The sequence below is a fragment of the Bubalus kerabau genome, chromosome 5 (assembly GCF_029407905.1).
Source record: "Bubalus kerabau isolate K-KA32 ecotype Philippines breed swamp buffalo chromosome 5, PCC_UOA_SB_1v2, whole genome shotgun sequence".
In the NCBI taxonomy this organism is placed as follows: domain Eukaryota; kingdom Metazoa; phylum Chordata; class Mammalia; order Artiodactyla; family Bovidae; genus Bubalus; species Bubalus kerabau.
The window spans coordinates 105528612-105545547 of NC_073628.1; the positions used below are offsets into that span (position 1 = coordinate 105528612).

Below are 16936 nucleotides of genomic sequence, written 5' to 3' on the forward strand. Positions count from 1 at the left end.
GCATGAACTACACTGGCCTTGTTAGGCAGCAGATCTCCAGGACCTTTTCGTCTTCCCAAACCCAAATTCTGTCTCCACTAAATTCTCGCTCCCCATCCCACTCCCCGCATGACACCCACTCTCCTCCTTTCTGTGTGTGGATATGACCCCTCTGGAGACCTCTTATAAGGGACATGAGACAGGATCTGTCCTTTTGTGTCTGGCTTGCTTCACCCAGCATCATGTCCTCTAGGTTCATCCATCTTTTAGCAGGTGTCAATATTTCCTTCTTAAGGTTGAATAATATTTCACTGGATGGATTGACTGCATTTTGATTATCCAACAATCCATGGACATTTAGGTTGCTTCCATCTCTTCGCTACTGTGAATACTTCTGCAGTGAACATGGGAGTCATGAGGGGTTTATTCCAAGGTGATTAATGTTTAAATCTATAGATTTTAAGTAAAGCAGATGACCCTGATAATGTGGATGGGTCTCACCCAACAAGTGGAAGGCCTTAAGGGGGAAATCTGAGATCTCAGGGAAGAAGGGACCCTCTGCATACCACCTCTGGCCTGGAGCTCCTCCTTGGGTCTCCAGGTACTGGACAAGCCACAAGCACATGAACCAATTCCTTAAAATAAGTTGGTCTCCCTCCCTCCCTCCCACTCTCTCCCATTGGTCTGTTTCTTTGCAGAACCCTTACCAATTCAGTGACCAGGAGCAAGGACCCAGGAGGGCCAGAGCAGTGTGCTCCCTGCACCCAGGTGTCTGTGCACAGGTGCTGGGGCGGCTCCCCCACTTCAGGGCACACGGTGTGTTCTCTAGACAGGTCTGGATGGGGCTGTGGGCTTCCAAAGAGAAGAGCTACACTTGCACGCTGAAAACCCAGGCCAGGGGAGGGGAAAGGCTGCATGTGCAGCAGGGACACCTCAGGCCCTCCCTCAGTGCCCCCTCCTCTCACATAGTGCAGACCAGTCACCTGCTCCCAGACAAGAGACCCACAGGCGCTGCCACCCCATCCCTCCGGGGTGGCTGCTGGTACAGACTCGGCTCACTGGAAACTGTGGTCCCACACGGGACTCTGAAGGGTGCTCACTCCAGAGCCTATGGCTGGCCCAAGGCTTCTCGCAGGACAGCTGGATCTAACCTCTAACATAGAGCCTGTACCCCAGACCCCACCTCGGGACCAGCTTCTGGAGGACCAGGCTGCAACCAGATGAGCTTTGGAGATGGGTCCCTTGCTGCCCAGCCTCCACGAGGCGCCGGGAGTAGGGACTGTCCCTGCTGTAGGTCACAATGGACAGAGTGGGGGAAAGGCCCCATAAATGCAGCTGACACAGCTGAGGACAAGTTGGGCTTGACATGGGTGGATGAAGGGACCTGGTGGCCCTGCTGGCAGGAGGCAGGTGAGCACATCTAGGCCTGGGGGCTCCCTCTAGGGTCTGGAGCATAAGCTGGGGGTCGGGGGCAGAGAGCTTCTCAGACCCCTCCACTCTTCCCCTTGGCCTGAGCTTCACTCAGCCAGCCTGGGGCTGCTGCATGGGGGCTGTCACCCTGGGCTCTGCTGAAGCCCCCAGCCTCCTCACCCATGGGTGATAGCTGCACCGTGACAGTTTCCCCAGGTCCTGGTGGACTGAGCTGAGCCCCCTGCTCAGCCCAGCTCTAGGAATGCCCCCTCCATCCCATCTTAGTTCCTTCACCCCCAAGGAAAGCCCGCCTCCCCTCTTCCTGAGCCCTTATCACATGGTCTGCTTGGGGGCCGCCCAGCCTGGACAAGGGGTGCCAAAGAAACCCCAAACCCAGACCACCAACCACAGATGGGAGAGGGATGCAAGCATAAGATCCAGTAGTGTTCAGGAAATGGCCAGTGCCAGTGACTGAGATTAAGCTATAATGTAAAACACTTACGATAACCACTAAAATCACAGAAATAGGTTGTGTGACTTCCATATCTGTGGAAGGAAAAAAGACTAAAGAAAATGTAATGTACCTCGTAGAACACAGGCAGGGAGAAAGAAGCATAAGAAAGCAGTGTAATGGGAACTTCGCTGGTGGCCCAGTGGCTAGGACTGCACTCTCGCTGTCAAGTGTCTGGGTTTGATCCCTGTTCAGGGAACTAAGATCCCCACACATCACAACCAAAAATAAAAATAAATAAGAGAAAGGCAGTATAGCTAGGAAGCAAAAAGTAACATAATAAAGGTAAACCCAGGTGGGGGCAGGGATGAGGAATTGGAGGAAGGCAGTCAAAGGCTAGAAACTTCCAATTATAAGAAAAATAAAGGGGACTTCCCTTGTAGTCCAGTTGTCAAGACTCCAGGCTCCCAGTGCAGGGAACCTAGGTTCAATCCCTGGTCAGGGAACTAGATCCCATATGCTGCAACTATGACCTCGGTGCAGCCAAATAAATAAATAAAAATTAAAAAAAAAAGAAAAGTAAAGTACTAGAAATGTACAGCATGATAAATGTAATCAATTTTCTGTATGTTATATATGAAAGTTGTTAGAGAAAATCCTAAATTCTCGTCACAAGGAAAAAAGCTTTTTTCTATTTCTTTAATTTTGTATCTATATGAGATGATGGATGCTCACTAAACTCACTGCGGTGACAGTTCATGATGCTGTTGTCCAGTCGCTCAGTTGTGTCCGACTCTGCTACCCCATGGACTGCAGCACACCAGGCTTTCCTGTCCTTCATTATCTTCCTGAGTTTGCTCAAACTCATGTCCATTGAGTCAATGATGCCAGCCACCATCTCATCCTCTGTCACCCTCTTCTCCTCCTGCCCGCAGTCTTTCCTAGCATCAGGGTCTTTTCCAGTGAGTCAGATCTTCACATCAGGTGACCAAAGGATTGGAGCTTCAGCTTCAGCATCAGTCCTTCCAATGAATATTCAGGACTGATTGCCTTTAGGATTGACTGGTTTGATCTCCTTGAAGTCCAAGGGACACTCAAGAGTCTTCTCTAGCACCACAGTTTGAAAGCATCAATTCTTCGGCACTCAGCTTCTTTATGGTCCAACTCTCATATCCATACATAACTACTGGAAAAATCATAGCTTTGACTACACAGACATTTGTTGACAAAATGTCTCTGCTTTTTAATACACTGTCTAGGTTTGTCATTGCTTTTCTTCCAAGGAGCAAGTGTCTTTTAACCTTATGGCTATAGTCAGAGTCTGCAGTGATTTTGGAGCCAAAGAAAATAAAGTCTGTCACGGATTTTATGTTCTCATTTTTTCTCCATCTATTTGCCATTAAGTGATGGGACTGGATGCCATGATATTCGTTTTTTGAATGCTGAGTTTTAAGCAAGCTTTTCCACTCTCCTCTTTCACTCTCATCAAGAGGCTCTTTGGTTTCTCCTTGCTTTCGGCCATTAGAGTGGTGTCATCTTCATATCTGATGTATGTACATCAAATCATTATGCTGCACATCTTAAACTTACACAGTGCTGTATGTATGTCAATTATACTTCAATGAAATTGGAAGAATAAACAAAGTAAAGCCAGCCACCTGACAGAGTTCCCAGGGGCCAAAGCTGGAAACATGAGCAAGAAAATAACCAAGTCATATTGGGTTATAACCACCAAAGTGTATGGTAAATACCACTGTGCATCACAGCCAATCATCAACAGAGAGAAGAGGCAGTCCACAGGATGGGAGAGGATACTAGCAAATCATACATCTGATATGGGATTAATACTCAGAAAATGCAAAGAACTACTATCACTCAACACAAAAATAACCTAATTCAAACAATGGGCAAAGAGCCTGAACAGACCTTTCTCCAAAGGAGACAGACAGCCAACAAGCCCACGACAAGATGCTCAACATCACTGATCATCAGGGAACACAAATTAACAGCATAGCCAGACAGCACTTGACACCACCAGGACTGCTACTATAAAAAAACAGAAAACAAGACGTGTTGGTGAGGACATAGAGAAACTGGAACCCTTGAGCATGGCTGGTGGGAATGTAGAATGGTGGGAGGTCCTACAGAGGTGTCTCAAAAAAAAGTAGACATAGAAGCTCCATGTGATGCAGCAATTCCATTTCTGGGCCTATTCCCCAAAGAATCAAAAGCAGGGTCTCAAAGGTATTTGCATACCCATATTCATAGCAGCATTATTCCATTTAAAACAATCGCCACTTAAAAAGGCAATTGATGTTCCTACCTGGATAAAAAGCCCAGATGATCCCTGTGCACAGACACAGTCTACTGAAAGGCCAGCCCTCGGAGGCTCCCAGCACCCTCTCTGCTGGGCATGTCCCAGGAGCCCCACCCCTCTGCGCCCAGCGCTCCACACACTGGATGGGTCTGGGGTCATAACCTCAAGACATCCTTTCCTAGAAACCCCGCTTCGCTCTAAAATTCCATCATTTGTTGATCCACAAAGAAATCACAACACTAAAGATCAGCCTCAAACTGACCACCTTCTCTGACTACCGATTTCCAACAATTATCTTTTTTAAAATATTTATTTATTTGGCTGCACTGGGTCTTTGTTGCAGCATTCGGGACCGTTTTAGTTGCAGCATGTGAACCCTTAGTTATGGCATGTGGGTTCTAGTTCCCTGACCAGAGATTGAACCGGGGCCCCCTGCATTGGGAGCTTGGAGTCTTAGGACCACCAGGGAAGTCCCTCCACCAATTTCTAAATCAAGACCAGAGGAGGAAATTCTCTGGTGGTTGGGCAGTTAATAAGACTCCGTACTTCCACTGCAGGAGGTGAGGGTTCGATCCCTGGTGGGGGAACTAAGATCCCACAAGTCCGGGGCGCGGGCAAAAAATACCAAAACAAAACAGAAACACAGGAAACAGTTAAGAGCTGAAAGGGCTTGTTTCCGCGAAGAGCGGGCGGGGCGCGCTGAGAGAGAATAGCCCCGGAAACTAAGGACGGTTTTAGCAAAATCACAGGCGGATCTGGAAACAGGTTATGTGGTCCTCCCAAGGTCTTCGTGGGAAATGCTAAACCGCCAGCCCACTCTGGAGGGCGGAGTCCGGCCGGAGGAGAGTCGCTCAAGCCCGCTCCCGACACTCTGCCCTGTAGTAGCCCAGTCCTCGGCCCCGCCCGGGCCCTTCTCCCGGCCCCGCCCCCGACACTCGGCCCCGCCCCGCCCCTCGTTCCTCCACTAGGCCCCGCCCCGGCCCTTCCACCGGACCCGCCCCATCCCCGGCCCGGAAGCTGCGCCTGGGGCGTCCACTCCGCGCGTGTGCACCAGGCGGCGCTCGCGGGCCGCGCGAAGCCCGGACTGGGCGTACCGCTAGGCGGGCACCGGCGTTGGAGGGCGGCACTCCGGATTTGGAGCTGGGCGGGGTCGCCTTCCCCGGCCTCCAGCCGGCCTCTCTCCATCCCTCCTTTCAAAACCCTGCCCTCAAAACAAAAACAAAAACAAAAAACCCTGCCCTCAGAGACTCATTCTTCGGTTCCCTCAATTGTGAACACAAAAACAGGCATAAGTACAACCCAGCTGTGGCAGGTTGGGGGGAGAGGGGAGGTCAGAGTGCCGACTGCGGAAACGGAGCCACCGCACACCACCTTTACTCAAGGGCATGGGGTGGGCCCTGGACGTGTGGTCCTGAGAGCCTGGCCAGCCGTGCTCGGGAGCTGGGGCCCACTGCTCAGCTCAGCCACTAGGTGACCCGGTGTGGTGTGGCCGGCCCCTGCTTTGCCCAGGCTCTGGGGGCTCCCAGCTGACCCTGACAGCCCTGTGTCCCCTCTCCCCTGAGGACTCAGGGCGCTCCAACGTTCTGAGGGTTCTTCCTTGTCCTCTTAAGTCAATGGAAAGAGCCTCAGACCTCTCTGGTTCCAGGGGACCCAGAGGCCAGAGGGCGGCAGGAGCCTGGCGGTCTGTCCCACACGGAGGGGATGCTGATGCTGGAGGAAGTGAATTCTGCCCACAGAGCCTGGGGGCAACACCCATGAGGGCAGCACCCATCAGCCTTGGCAGACAGCCCCCCCCCCTCCAGCCCAGGGGTGAGGCTTGCATGGCCCTGTCCTCAGCAGTGCCCCTGGTGGTGCCCAGTGGGGATGACCCACTGCCCCTTGCACTTGCATTCTCTCTGGGGCTTCATCTCCATGGTCTGTCTCAGGGGGAGTGTCCACCCAATGCAAGGCCTTACCCCTGTGGCCACCAGGGGCTCCTGGAGAGACAGTAGGACAGGACAGACAAGTCATTAGAAGTCTGATCCTCAGGCTGAGCCACCTCTGGCAGCCCAGAGCAGGCCTGGGCACGAGCCCAGGGGAATGTAGCAGGGGCCCGGCAGGTCCCAGATGGACGTCACTGCGAGAGTTCCAGGGTCCCGGCTCCACGCAGCGCTACCACCGCCGATGTGCCATGCAGGCCTGCTGGTTTCCAAAACACCCAGAGCCTGCAGGCCTGGCCGCCCCAGGAGGGCCAGCCCGGGGGGCCAGCATGCGCTCCATGCTTAGCCTGCACCCCTACTGCCTGGGGTCCCAGCCCACCACTTCCTCTTTCTTCTCCCTGGGTCCCATGCCTGCCAGCCTCCAAGACCACCGCCCTGGGACTCTGCCAAGCTCCAGGGTCACTGGCCTCACACCTGCCTCTCATTACCCCTTGCAGGCACAGCTTGCATCACCTCCCAGGTGACCGGTGGGCTGGCCTCAGGGACAGGATTCTTGACAAACAGCCCTCAGGCCCCAAAGGCCCTCCCAAAGGGAGGAGAGCTGCATCCTCAGGATGACGGGCCCTCTGCTGAGGACCGCAGGGCTGAGGTTCCGGGGGCCTGGATGGCCCTGCAGGGGTCAGATGTCATCTCCCTCCCCCATGCCTGCCCCCAAACACATGCAGTGGTGCCCAGCCCAAGTGTAATGTGCCCTCCTGACTAGGAACAGAGCCTGGTGGTGGAGTGCAGGTGAAGGTGAAGAGTACAGCACCCAGCGAGCACCCCCCCCACTTGCTGTCCAGCTGTCCACTTGCTGTCCCCCCACTTGCTGGCCCAGCCCACATCGAACTGCATCGAACACCCACACAGCTGCCCTGGAGCCTACCCCTGCCTCGGAAGGTGGCCTTGGGTCTCTGGGTGCTGGGGCTGCCCCTGGGTCCTAGCAAGCTCTCCCTGGGCAGTTCCATTGGCCTCACAGGCTGGACTCATGCCAGGGGTGAGGGGCAGCTGGCCCAGGGAGGGGGATGGGAAGGGGAGGAAGAGGAGACCAGAGAGGGGTAGTCCTGCTCCAGGCTGAAGAGTGTCCCCAGGTGCCCAATGGGAGTAAGGAGGGGGCTTCCAGAAAGCCAGACCCTGCCCATGTGGCCAATGGCTGGCTGTGCTGCCTTTACTCCTGCCAGCTCCAGGCCCTGCTCAGACTGCAGAGGGATCTCCGCTGCCCAGGGAAAGCCCTGAACCGGTGAATAAGGAGCTGCTGCCAAGAAGTGGAAGAGGGCAGTGTCGGGGTGGGGCAAGTGACAGGAAGGGCCCCTGCCTTCCTTCTGAGGTACCCCCAGGCCCAGGATTCATGGCCTCTCCCTTGACTATAGCTCTGTCCTGGCTCCTGGCTGTGTTCACACATATCCCCCTAGGCAAGCTCTGGACCCTGCAGCTCCCATGGGACCCCACCCTGTGCTGGTCCCTGCTGCCCTGACCACATAAATCTGTTTGCAAAGTTCCCGCCTCTCTGTGGGATTCTCCTACTTCTCTTCTTCCCACTCTCCCCTTGTGGGGCATTGGCAGCCCCAGACATCCTTGGCTACCTTGACTCCCCCATGGCCCCTCAGTGGCCCATGCATGGCTCTCCAAACCCACTGCAGGCCTGCTTCTCAGCCAACATCTACAGCATCTTAGGCTGAAAAGGCCCAGGGCACAGCATCTCCTCCCTCTGGCCCACCAGGACTGCCCACCCAGTTGCCCCTCGTCCTCTCAGCTCACTGTCCAGCCGTGAGGACAGGCACCCTAGTGTCACCCCTGACTCCTCTGTGCCCCCATCCTTGAACCACCACAAACCACGTCACTCCAGACTTGGCCCTGTCCAGCTTCCCCAGACCACTGCACTGCCCACTTCAGGCTCACCTGCCCCCCAACAGCTGTGGGGGTGCACCACTGCTCAGAATCCCCCAGTGGTCCCCATCTCCCAACAGGACCTGCTCTCCTAGCTACCACAGGACCTGAGCAAGCTGACCACTGCCCAGGGCAAAAGGACTGAGCTACCACCATGGCCTCCTCCCAGAGCTTATATTTTTAAGAAGCATTGGAGAAGGAAATGGCAACCCACTCCAGTGTTCTTGCCTGGAGAAACCCAGGGACGGGGGAGCCTGGTGGGCTGCTGTCTCTGGGGTCACACAGAGTTGGACACGACTGAAGTGACTTAGCAGCAGCAGCAGCAGCTGATAAATGCCAATGGTGCTTTTTTTTTTTTTTTTGCCACTGAGGAAAAAGTCACTCCTCAAATTCATACAGAATTGCAAGGGACCCTGAGTAGCCAAAATGATCTTTAAAAAGAAGACCAGAGTTGGAGGACTCAAACTCCCAAACTTAAAACTTATTACAAAGCTACAGTGATCTTAACAATGTGGTACTGGTATAAAGACAGACATATAGACCAATGGAATAGGACAGAGAGCCCAGAAATAAACCCTCACATGTTTAGTCAAATGATTTTTGACAAGGATGTCAAGGTCATTAAATGGGGAGAGCTTTTCAACAAATGGTGCTGGGAAAACTGAATATTCACATGAAAAAGAATGAATTTCAGAACTTCCCTGGTGGTCCAGTGGTTAAGACTCTGTGCTTCCAGTGCAGGTATTATGGATCTGATCCCTGGTCAGAGAACTAAGACCCCGCATGCTGAGCAGCATGGCCAAAAAAAGGGAAAGAATAAGAACTAATTTGAACCCCTACCTCACACCATATACAAAAATTAACTCAAAGTGGATGAGACCTAAACTTAGGGATTAAAACTATAAAATTCTTAGAAGAAAACACAGGAGTAGATCTTTATTAACTTATATTTAGCGATGGTTTCTTAGATATAACATCAAAAACACAAGCAAAAAGGGAAAAAAATAAATTGGACTTCAGCAAAACTAAAAACTTTTGTGCATAAAGGACACTATCAATAGAGTGAAAAAAACAGTTGACAGAATGGGAAAAAATATTTGCAAAATTACATATTTTGTAACCCTAATAAGGATCTCATGTCCAGAATATACACAGAACACATGCAACTCAACAACAAGCACAACAAAAAACAAGTTTAAAAAAGGGTAAAGGATTTAAATAGATATTTCTCCAAAGAAGACATTCAAATGGCCAGTTAGCACATGAAAAGATGCTCAGCGTCCCTAGTCACAAGGGAAATGCAAATCAAACCACAATGAGATATCACTTCACACCATCTCGAATGGCTAGAATCAAAAAGGCGTATAGTAACAAGTCTTGGTGTGGACATGGAGTGGTCGGAGCCCTTGTGCACTTCCTGTGGGAATGTAATATAGCTCAGCTGCTGTGGAAAGCAGTTCGATGGCTAACTAAATACAGAATTACTGTATGACCCTGCAATCCCACTCCCAGGTGAACCCAAGAGAACTGGGAACAGGTGTTCAAATAAAAATGTGTACACGAATGTTCACAGCAGAGCTATTCACCACAACCAGAAGCAGGAAACAGCTCAAATGGCCACCAGCGGATGACTGGATACACAGAGGGCGATGTGTCCACCCAGTGGGTCATGCAGCCCTCAAAAGGAATGAAGCACCAACACCTGCTCCAACATGGATGAGTCTTGAGAACACAGCACTCGGTGAGAGAAGCCAGACACAGAAGAAGGACACACGTTGTGTGAATGCTGTATGATTCCATTTGTGTGAAGTATTAATACATATAACAGGCAGATCCATGTAGACAGGAGACTTGCGGTGGTGGGGGGCTGGGGGGAGGGCACGGGGAGGGACTGCTTAATGGGGGTAGGGCTTCCTCCTGAGGTGAAGACCGTGTTCTCGAAGTGGATGCAGGGGCTGGCTGCACAATGAGGAACCTGCTAAATGAACTGAACTGTGTACATCAGAAGAGTTTAGTGCATACTAAAACTGGAATGGTACAGAGAAGATTAGCATGGCCCCTGGGCAGGGATGACATGCAAATTCGAGACACGTTCCATATTTTTTAAAAAAAGGGGGCTTAATGGTAAATTTCACATTAGGTGTCTTCTACCAGGATTCAAAACCAAAGTAGCTCATGAGGCAGAACCTCTCTGGGGGACCTTTGAGTCCCCAGGAGCTCCTGAGGCATCTCCCTTCTGACAGGAATGTGGGCTGCCCTGCAAGAGGGACTTCCTGGTAGAGACCCCTCCCCGAGCTGGGAAGCCAGGGCGGAAACCCTGGCTTCTGGCCATGGGCTGGGTCTCTGCTCCCTCTCATGGAGGGGCAGCATGGTGGGGGTCTTCTGTTGGAAAGGACAGTCCATCCAGGGCAGGACCTGGGACAAGGCTGTGGGGCAGTCAGGACAGTGACCAGGGTATAGGCCCAGAGGTTAAGGCCCTTCCTGCCAGGCATCAGGCGCAAAGCTCTACCACTGTGTCAATCCTGGGGTGGGCCGGCAGATGTGGTGTGGCAACTGGTGACGAGATATGGCAGGTAACACGGTGTGGCTAGCGTTGTGTGGCATGATGTGGCATGGGGCCCTGTCCATGGTCATGGGGTCGGGGGAGTCAGGGCAGCTCTGGGCCCGTGTGGCCTTGAGGATTTCCTGTCCCTTCCCCTCTGCTCAGTGGCTGCCCGCCTGCTGGAAGAGGCCTTGTGTGGATTCTCTGGATCACGTGACTTCGGGATGGGGTGAGAGGGCCCTGTGGAGTACGGGGTCACAGGCACCCTCGGCTCGAACCGGTGCCGCAGGTGCAAACTGTTTACCTGGCAGGTGCTGGCGGAGCTGAGTCCCAGGGCACCGCCTGCGGGGAGAGGAATCCCAGAACAGCTGCGTGCCCTCCCCCAGGCAGGGCCTGGCAGAGGGAGGACAGGGGAGCTGGAGACAGGGCGAACCTGGTGGCCCTGACAGCAGACCCCCACTTCCCCGGCCTGGTTTCCCCTGCCACCACCCCATCAGCTGTGCTCCTGTCTGCAGCAGGAACTGGGAGCCAGGCAGTCTGCGGGCCGCTCCCGTCTAGGGGCAGTCAAGCTTGGGCTTCAGCCAGGGTCGGCTCACCTGGGTATGTGCTGCCAGACCAGCTAGGGGCCTGTCCCAGCTTCTCGGCCCCAGGGACCCCTCTCTGAGCCTGGCCAGGCCTCTAGATGGCACCTGAGGACAGGAGGCTTGCTAGGCTGGGGAGAAGAGGTCTGGGGGCTCAGAGCCCTAAGGTATCTCTGGGGCAGCGGCTGCCTCTGAGCCACCACGCCTCCTCACCACCCTCGGGCCTCCCCGTCCACTAGGCTCCCGTGGTCTACCCTCCCACACTGGACACTGAGGCCTCCTTCTCCTCTCACCTCTCTGGCCCCTGCCTGGGCTCCCCTCTCTCTTATGTTTGGGTGTCGGAGCCTGTGTGTGCCCCACTCCAACCCTAGGGCTCTTTCAGGATCTCAGGGTCTCTGCTTCAACTCCTGGTTTGAATTCTTCTCTCCTGGTTTCAGAATTCCCATCCTGACCCAGGGTGTGCTAAGGCATTTCTGGCAACTGCAGTCCAGGGCTGGGCGGGTGACTGCACAGCCTTCTGCAGGCAGCTGGGGAAGCTCCAGTGCAGAAGAATCGAGGCCTCCCTGCCAAGGGCGCCGCCCAGACTGGAGAGGAAACAGGACTGGGGGCTGGGGCGGCAGGAGCACACCCTCGATGCCTGACAGGGAGGCCCTGGAGATAGCTTCGGGGGGTGTGGAGGCGGGGGAGGGGGAACAGGGGAGGTGAGAGCCTGCCCAGCCTGTCCCTCCAGGCTCTGCCCCCAGCATCCGGTTTCAGGATGGAGCAGGCCAGAGGCTGGGGCTGCCTGGCCTCCGCCAGGAGGAGCCGGAACCTGGGCCTTGTGGGCCTTGAACCCGCCCGCCCACCCCCGATGGCTTGGTTGATGAGTGTCTCAGCTGTTGCCCAAGCTCTGCTTTTTTTCCCGTGTTTTCCCCTGTCCACCAGCCCTCCGCCTGCTGGTGACAGCATTCGCTTTTTCTCAGGGTGCATGTTGTCCCAAGAGGGCCAGGGGCCCTCCATCCCCTGCCTCCAGGGGCCTATTAAATCTGAGTGAGGCCTTTCAGGGCCTTTCTGGGGTCCACGCAGTGGCATTGCAGAGTCTCTGGAGCACTTGGCTGCTTAGCTGGGTGGTGTGGAGGCAGCCCCAGCAGACATCCCCACTCCAGACAGGAGGCCCTGCTCCGGAGGTGGAGCCCAGCAGGAGCCTCCCTGAGCCTAGCTGAGCCTGAAGCTCAGGATCTGAGCCTCTTTCCAGATGAGCTATTTGAGATTCTGCCTCTTCCTACCCTGAGCCCTGGCTGATCCAACTCTCGCATGTGTTGTTTGCATACCTGCGGATGCACACATTTCTGGGGGGATGTGTAGGGATTATACCCCCACTCATGGTTGTATCTTGCTTCCTGAGTATTCAACCAAAGACATCTCCCTCCACACATGATACTGAAGAGCCCCTTGTGAGGTTTGCTGTGGCCCCAGAGCCATCTGTGGGGCCAGGATTTCCAACCCCACAAGCACAGTCCCGGGTTGACTGGATGCAGCTGCTATGGGGACACCCAAGGAGGAGGGTGGGCTCTCCTGTTCCGCTTCCCCAGGGAAGGCAGCGTGGGCATCTGCTGGAGCTGATGGTCTGCACTGCCCCTGGGTCTCAGCCCCCCAAAGACAGCCCCCTCTGGGAGTGGCAAGAAGGCCACTGGGGCCTTCCCTAGGGTGTCTGCTCCAGAACTTGGAAGGGGGCATGCCTCTGAGATGCAGTTGCCCAGCCAAGAGCAAGCCACCCACACCCGTGGTGCCCACCCCCAGGTGGCACTTCCCAATTCCCCACTGCCCCCCATGTTTTGGTGCCCCCCAGGGATGTCTGGTTTTTGAGCAAAGGGGGAGTGATGAGCAGGGTCCCAGGCTCAGAGGTCAGGTCACAAGAGGCAAGTAGAAGGGGCAAGTCCTGCCCTGGAAGAGGAAGGGGCTGCTTCCACTGCCCAGGAGAAGGGTCCAGGGGTGCTCCAAGATCTGCTGGCAGCCAAAGGGCAATGACCAGCCCTTCCCCAAGGCCGATGAGGTGCAGTCAGCCTACCATGTCAGCCTTCTGGGTGCACTGCCCATGACCTGGTCCATCCTATGCCCACCTTGGGCCTTAACCCTTCCCTGGGGCCTTGGCACTCATGCGGCTCACTCCCTCTCTGTCTGCTGTAGGGTCTGCTTGACTGTCCCTTCCCACCGTCCACCCCACATAAAACTGCCTCTGCTCTCCACACACCCTTCTGCAGACCCGTCCCACATTGTCCCATCCTGGCACCCAGTGGGCACTCCCCTTGGTGAGTTCAGCTAGAGAGGGGCGGGAGCCACCTTCCCACCTGACCCTGTCCTGCTAGCAGCCCCCACCTCTGCAAGCCAGCAGGATCTAATTAGGCTTCTTCTGGATTACCTACATTCCACCTGCTTCCCCCCACAGCCTGTCCTTATCTTCTGTCTTTCAGAGCTGGGAGGCAGGGTCAGGCCCCAGCTTGCTTACTGGAGGACAAGACAGACCCAGTGCGAGATGCCCCTGCAGCCCTAGACCTGCAAAGCCAGGCTTGGAGCTGGGCCCCCGCCCCACCAGGGGCAGTCTGGTCGTGTGCACGGATTGTTTGAATAATTCAGATTTTAAAAGACCTACTTTCCCGTCAGACCATTTCCTGCTGGAGAGCAGATGGGGCCAGGGCATCTGAATTATGCATTCGTGCTCCCCAGGTTTTAGTGGAGCTGGGCTCTGAGCCAGACACTGGGGCCCAGCTGGCCTGGCCCTTGCCGGATACGGCTGACCGGGTGTGGCAGTAGACTCGGGACCACAGGCTAGGCTCTAAGCCACTTATCAAGAGAGAGGGAGGGAGTGTCTCCGGGAAGTCAGGAGAAGCCTGGCCTCCTGGCTGGGCATGAGCTCTCCAAGAGGGGCCCCGGTTTATGCCCCACTGAGAAGGGCTGGGTGGGGGCCCCAAAATGCAAGAGGCCAGTGCAGCAGGAATGGAGGGTAGGCGGGGAGGGCAGGGTCCCCAGAGCATCCTGTAGACCCTTGGGGTCTCAGGGACCCTGAGAGCTGATCAAGGCCCAGGGCATGTGTCTTCAGGGCCACAGAGCCCTGCTGCCTGGGGCCTCTGAGGCCTGTGTGCTTCAGATGGAGACGAGACCGGGCAGGGAATTTGGGAATGAGGGCCCTGTGGCCCCGTCTCCTCCCTGCTGCCTTCCCTTCAACTTTGCCCCTCACATCTGGTCCATAAACACATAAACAGGGCTCTAGGCCCCAGTCACAGGGCAAGTTCCAGGGAAGGCCCTGCCACACCCTGCAGACCTACAGATTATCCAGGGGCAACAGGGCTGCACCCCAAAACTTCAGACAGCTGGGTCAGTCACTGGCCTGGTATCCTGATGCGTGGCCTTGCCCTGTGGCCTTGATGTCCCTGAGGAAGGGCCTGATCAGGCTGATGGTGGCCTGTGGGACAGGGGAGCCCTGGGTCTGACCTCAGATGGGCATGCAGGGACCCAGGATGACAGGATGGGGGTTTTCCTGCCATCCCCACAGCAGCGCAGAGTGGGCTCCGTGGAGACCACTCACCGCGCTGCCCAGTTCCTTCTGCTCTCCCTCCCTCCCATTTTTCTCGCTCTCCCCCTCCTGCTCTCCCCCTCCTCCAGCCACCACCCCTTTCTCCTCCCCTTCTCCCTTCCCTGCTCCTCCTCTCTACCTTTCAGTCCCTGGACTTAGGTGGGCATAGAGCTTGGGACAGCATGAGACCCACTGGACTCTCCAGGATGTCCCTCTCTGATCCCAAGTCTGGGGCCTTGGGACCCACCTGCCAAGGCATGTGGGATCTCAGTTCACTAACCAGGGATCAGACTAGGCTCTTAGCAGTGAAAGCTCAGAGTCCCAATCACTGGGCGACCTGATAATTCTATGTACTTTTTATTTTTAATATTTATCTAGTTATTGCAGCACGCCAGATCTTCAGCTGAGGCATGTAAACTCCCAGTTCCAGTATGTGGGATCTAGTTCCCTGACCAGGGATTGAACCTGTGCCCCTGCATTGGGAGTGTGGAGTCCTAGCTACCGGACCACCAGGAAATAACTGGTTTTTTTCCTCTCCTCCTCTTGAGCAGTGGGCAGTGCTGCTGTCTCCTCTCCCCAGCCCTTGTCCTGGACACAGTGACCACTCCATTCTGATTCTCCCTGCTCCCCCACTCCCCTCCCCATCCTCACTCTGAGTCGTGTCCCCCTCGCCTGGAACGCAGCATGTTGCCCATACCCCTTCCCCAACTCATCAACACCTCTGGAGCTCCCTCTGTGTGACCCCCGCCCTGGTACACAGGTGGAGCAGTGGGCAAGGGAGTCCAGCCCTGTTTTCAGCAGGTGAGCAGGGCAAGAAGCAAGCAGCCTGAGCATGAACCACAGGAGGTCACGGGAGCCAGAGTAGTACTGGGGGGCCGGGGCGGGCTGGGGGAGGCTCCTCTGAAGAGGGGTCTTCAGGTTATGGGGGAGCCCCTCACAGGCAGGTAGAGCTACAAGGACCAAAGGCCAGAGCATGGAAGGTGGAGACTGAGTGTTTAAGGAGCAGAGAGAAGCCAGATGCTGGGCGGTGAGGAGGATTGAACAGAAGCGCAATAGGAGCTGCCAGTGGTTTGAAGCAGAGGAGCAATCCTGCTGATGTTCAGTTCTGGTTCAGCTGAGCAGGGTGGACATCTCTGCTTCGGTCAGCACCCAACAGAGGGGGCAGTGATCATGGAAGATTTGTTACCCAGAGGGGGTGGTCTGCGTGTGTACATATACATGTATGTTTGTACATGCACATGTTCCTTAGTCCACTGTCGGGGACCAGAAGTAATGGCACTCCAGGAGCAGCAAGCACAGCCTATGCCTGAATGTAGGCTTCTAAATACCTGCTCCACCAGAAGGAAACAGGGCCCTCTGGAGAACAAGTTAGGTCAAGGATGGGGCAGGGAGGACCTGAGACAAGCCTGGAGCTTCTTGTGCCAGAAATTGAGGAAGGGCTCCCAGGAAAGTGGAGACATGTCTGTGTGCTGGTAGGATGAATCAGTGTGTGTGTGTGTTGGGGGGAAGACGGACAAGGGGCACAGCCCCAGAGTGGGTGGGAAGGCATGGGCTCCAAGCTGAGGTCCAGGTCCACCCTAGACAGACAGTCAGGCTCACACACAAAAGGAAACAATCTGCTGCAACTGTGAAAGAGGCTGGGGAGGGAGGGTCTACAGGGCCCCTTGAGGTTTACGGGGGCAACTGCATTGCCTGCCTGTTCTACTGTATAGGCCAGGGGGAGGAGAGGGCAGCACAGGGAAGGCTGCGGGCAGGGAGTTGATGTGGTTGCAAGGAGGTGATTAGGGTGGGGACCCCAAGCTCTTGCAGTGAAGGACGAGGGTGTCAGGAGTTGTTGGAACTGGGGAGGCAGAGGTCAGATGGAAAGGTGGAAGCTGGTGGGCTAAGGGCCCCAATCATAAACGTCCAGGAGGGGTCTGAGGACACCAGAGACTGCTGGCTGCTCACAGCTGACCTCCTTCCCCCTCCTCCATCAGGGGGTCTTTGATTCTCAGCTCCCTGGCAAACTCGGCCGCCGCATTTGCAGGGGTAGACTATTTGTCCCTACTGACAGTCGTTCTCGTTCTCGTGGTCACACCTCCATGCTCAGGTGGCCATTCCAGACAGAACCTTGACTACAGAAGCCACACTGCCTGCACCTGCCCAGCTCACTGGAGCCCCACGGGCACCTCTGAGGACAGCCCTGACCCTGGGCTGTAGGGGCTCCACTCCGCAGGCAGGCTGAAGCCAGGCGTCCCTGAGGCCGACACAGCGTGGGTGTG

The 16936-nt window shown here is 55.3% G+C and overlaps 1 non-coding gene across 1 annotated transcript; it reads left to right on the top strand.

Annotated features, from left to right (window-relative positions):
* Positions 1 to 10002: 10002 nt before the first annotated feature.
* LOC129654345 (U6 spliceosomal RNA) lies at positions 10003 to 10106 on the top strand. The gene has a single exon (XR_008715432.1). It is a non-coding gene; the product is annotated as a U6 spliceosomal RNA (small nuclear RNA).
* Positions 10107 to 16936: the final 6830 nt, after the last annotated feature.